Below are 5,083 nucleotides of genomic sequence, written 5' to 3'. Positions count from 1 at the left end.
GTTTCCAAGGTGGTAGCATCAAACAAGGGAGAAAAGGGGCCATCTTTCGTCCTCCGATGGTTTGAAAATAAGGAAAATGATTAGCTTTTGTAATTGAGAAAGTTAATACTACCGAGCTTCAATAAACACGAGTTCATTACAAACTGTATTATTGTTTATCTGAAAGTTTCAAATGTATATTTTTCTACCAAATTATCAAAGACAAAACAAAGATGGTTCAAGATTTCACATTTGTTCAATAAGATTCAATAAAAAATAAAATATTTTTTCTTTCAGTTCATAATTGTAGTTGTGCCAACGGATATTAAATACATTCATGAAATAAGGGTTTCCAGAATTTTTTAGGAATATTCTAGAAAATTTAAATCTTTTAAATAGAACAAGCATAAACGTTTTAGGATATAGATAGTTCTAACTATTTGAATTATTGTGATTTGGTGACCTACGGTCTTTAATCAGTGACATGAGCTGACGTGAGCCTCGCGAATGGACACACTACAAGCTTTACTGAACGTGCAGTAATGGAAACTATGGGCAGTACACCGAAATCCCATTAATCCATCCTTCTGCTCCTACCTGAATCTCACTCACCTGTCAAAACTTGTTCGATGTCTAATGCGTATTCATATCTCTAAATACATGGAAGCGGGACAGATTCTTCTCCGAACTGTCAATTCTCCATTACAGCGTAGTTGACAGTAAGTAATTGACATAATCGTAATTGAAAAAATCGTATTCCAAATTAACAAAAAATACGGTGAACCTTGAACATGGACTAGATGTAGGCGTCCAATTCCTCAACCAGAGACAGCTATATCAGCCTCACTAGGGCCACCCGTTGGTGATCCATGGGTCATTTAATAATAATAATATTTTATTCGTTCAAGTTATACTACAATTGAACACATAATAGTAAGAATAAAAATAAAAAGACAGTTTACGTGTCTTGTACTAAGTCCTTCTTATAAAAGCCTTTTGTTACAAAATACTCTCTTAAAAGTCTTTTAAAAGTGTAAGTACATGTCTCATTTGCTATGTTTGGTGGCAACCTGTTATATACTGCAGTACATATGTACTGTAGCCTTTTTTGACAAAATGCAGTGGAATGTTGCTGCACTGTCAGCCGCTGCGCGCTCCTCGTTGAATACGAGTGGCGAGTCGCCCCGGCAGTAAACAGAGTGGGATTATTTCTGACAAACATGCAGCACTCATACCCCACCAGACCAGCCAACGTCATTATGTTTAATTCTTTAAACACCAACTGACAAGATTCCCTTCTGGATGACCATTTCAACATTGCTCTTATGCGTCATTTTTGAATTTTGATAACTCTTAGAAAATTGTTGGTACTTGACATACCCCAAAAATAACGCCACACCTCAAATGCCATATGCCTCAAGTTTACTCGGCAGAACGTTATGGCTGACACATCAAACGCTCTGCTGAGGTCGCAGAAGATGCCTATCAGCAGTTTGTGGTCAAGCCAATTCCAAGATGATATAATGGAATTAATGAAATTAAAACTTGCAGAAGACGTAGATTTACCTTTGAGGAGCCCATGTTGGTGAGGACTAAAAATATTTTGTCGCTGAAAGAATTGGATAAGTTTACTACACATTAGAGTTTCAATGATTTTTGAAAATACCTATAGGATTCTAATTGGCCTATAATTTTCTATTTGATGTTTAGACCTTGATTTAAAAATTGATATCAGTTTGCTTATTTTATATACAAATGGAAAAATGCCATGAATAAACTGGAGTTTTCTAATAAGTGAAAACAATAGAAATGAATGAAAAATACCTTTTTATAATACCAACACGGATGCCGTCCATCCCAGTTGAACGCATGTTCCTCAGCCGCCTTACAACATCCCACACTTCAGAGACTGGCATCTCGCTGATGAACATGCTGCTGACCGGGCTGGGAGGCACAAGCACCGCAGGCTTGGATGGGTGCGGAATACTGTTCACCATGTTCGCGGCTACTCCTGAAGAATAACTATTAAAAGTGCTCGATAACAAGCTGCCATCAGTTGCTTTCAATCAATTTACAATAATTTCGTATTTAAAATTTTGTTTGTTTTACATCTCATAGGTACTGTCTCATTAACAACATTCCATAGAGCTTCAGACTTGTCTGAGGTCGTAATTTGTTCATCGTAAATTTTAGCTTTTGTATACTTTACAAGACCATTATATTTACTCCTAACATCCTCAACAACATCCTCAGGTACTAAATTCTTAGGAAGTGACTTAACATAGTTAAGATTAAGATTAGACTCTCTTACTTCTCTAGTTATCCAGTTCAAGCTAGTTTTTTTTCATAAGATTAACCTTTTTACTAACCACTAGAAAGGCTAAGTTATAAAAATTATTGAATGTATTAATAAACATTTCAAATTTTTCGTTCGTTACATTAGAGTTATATACATCATTCCAAATTTTTTAGTTTAATACAGTCTTTTACAGGTATTTCCAGTTATTTCAAGTATTGTCAGAGAAATATCGCTTAGATATTGTTGCGGTTTCGGGTATTAACTTTTTACTGGAGTTAACGAACTGTATAGATTGAGCATCATGATCAGAAAAAACTGCTCTTATAACATGCGACTTAATAATATTTTGTACTGTTAAGTTAGTAATTATATTGTCAATCAGAGTAGCACTATGAGAAGTTATTCTAGTGGGTTGCGTTAAACAGTGTAATAATAATAGTTCAAATATAGTAAGTCAACTAAGTTTTGTCTATTTTTATAAGTCTTATCTAAAAAGTTTATATTGAAGTACCCACATACAGTATTATGATGCGGTGTGGTACGACATTTATGAGCGAAACAATAAAATATCTTTTAGAGTGGTTAAAAAACATCAAAACTTCCATTAGGTGGCCTGTAAATAGCAATTAAATTTATTTTAATTTTCGAAATGGAGATTCCTCTACACTCAATGTCCATTTCATATATGAGTTCATTAATGTTTTGTGTCGTTAAAATTCTTAGAAAATATTGCAACACCGCCATGCACATGAAAATGAAATGAAAAAAATGAAATAATGATTTATTCCAGCATTTTTTTTACATATAAAAAAGAACAAAAACTCTTTCTACGGAATAAGAACTGGCCACGTTTACAAGTATTGCGGCCAGATTGCCAAAAAAGAATAACAACAAAAAAGCTAGAATCCAGATTTTCAATTGAATGACACAGAGCCGCTCACTGTGACGTCTGTTCTTTGTATCACACTACAAATACATTAAATTATACAGCCACCATTACACTGTTATATTTAATAAAGCAATACAATTAATAATTTTTAAAAAATATCAAAACTATTTCAGCAATAATAAAGTTTTAAATTTTATTGTTCTAAATTACAATAATTAAAAATAATTACAAATTACTCAAAGAAAACAACCATATTTTTACCTTAAAGCTAAAAGTTCTTAGTCCTACCGATTCTTTTATTGACAAGGGTAGCCTATTAAAAAACGTAGGGCCACTATGACGAAATGAACATTTAAACGACAATTTATATACTTTTGGAGTTCTAAATATTCTACGATTTATATTACGCGTTAAGTATAAAAGATCAGTAGTTCCAGTATTGCCGCTTCTCTGGTAAAATAATCTAAGAACTTTATAGATATAAGTATGCTGAATGGGTAAAATGTTTAACTCCATAAACAAAGGAAAAGAACTGCCACGGATTATTTTTTCTTAATATAATTCGTAAAAAGTGATTTTGAACGACACGCAATTTTTGAATTAGATATTTATATGCACCACCCCAACAAACCACCCCATATTGTAGTCTGGAGTCAACTAAGGCAAAATACAACGTTCTTAATAAATGTGTAGAGCAGAAATTTCTTAGAAAGTAAAATTTTCTTACCGAAGATTTAAGTGTTTTATGTAAAGAATTTATATGTTTTTCCCAGTTAAGTTTTTCATCTAAAACCATCCCAAGATATTTGAATTCCTTCTCTTTATTAATGGTCTCACAATTACAGCTAATCTCACAAGAACGATTGATATGATACTTTAAACTAGAAAAAAAATTGAAACCTTTAAAATCAAAATTTACATATTTTGTCTTGCTAACATTTATTTGCATTGAATTTAATTCACACCAATTTCTTAATTTATGCAGATCGTCATTTAGAATTTCAGAAAGTGTTTCAATATTTCCATGGCAGTAAAAAAGTGCAATGTCATCAGCAAAAGCATTTGGTTTTCCATTGAGGTTTAACTCCAGCAAATCGTTAATAAAAACCAAAAAAAGAGTCGCTGATATGACAGAACCCTGAGGAACACCTAGCTTAACCGGTAACGCTGAGCTGAGACATTCACCCACACGAACACGCTGCTCACGACCAAAAAGAAAACTACGAAACCATTTAAGCGCAATCCCTCTCACACCTGCGGCCTCCAACTTGCGAAGCAAAGTCTCGTGGTTTACTAGGTCAAACGCTTTTTTAAAATCGATAAATAAAACAGTAGATTTTATTTCCTTCGTTCATGCTATCATATATCAAGTCAGTTAAACACACGAGCGCATCTTCAGTGGATCTACCTTTCCTGAAACCGTACTGATTAGTACTGAAAAAATTTATGTTATTTAGATAATTAATAAGTCTTATTTTCATTAACTTCTCAAAAATCTTTGAAAATACAGATAACAGACTAATTGGACGTAGATTATCTAATTTTAAAGATGACACTTTTTTGAAAATAGGAATCACTGTACTTACTTTTAACTTATCTGGAAATACACCAGTACAAAAACTTAAATTTACGATATGTGCTAAAATGGGAGATATTATCTCAGAGATGTGTTTAACGAGTGAAGTATTAATATTATCAAAACCAGAAGACTTTTTATTTTTTAAACTATTGATAATTTCCTTTATTTACGTCACTGAAGTTGGTGAAACGAAAAAAGACGTCAACCTATTGTTAAGAAACAGACCCTCCTCATTAACCCTGCATTCCTGAACTGATTGTATGGTAGTGAGATATTTGTTTATTTGCTCCGCAACGATGATCGGATCAGTTATCAAAACTCCGGATCAGTTATCTAC

The sequence above is a fragment of the Homalodisca vitripennis genome, chromosome X, assembly GCF_021130785.1.
Source record: "Homalodisca vitripennis isolate AUS2020 chromosome X, UT_GWSS_2.1, whole genome shotgun sequence".
NCBI lineage: Eukaryota > Metazoa > Arthropoda > Insecta > Hemiptera > Cicadellidae > Homalodisca > Homalodisca vitripennis.
This window is presented reverse-complemented; position numbering follows the sequence as displayed.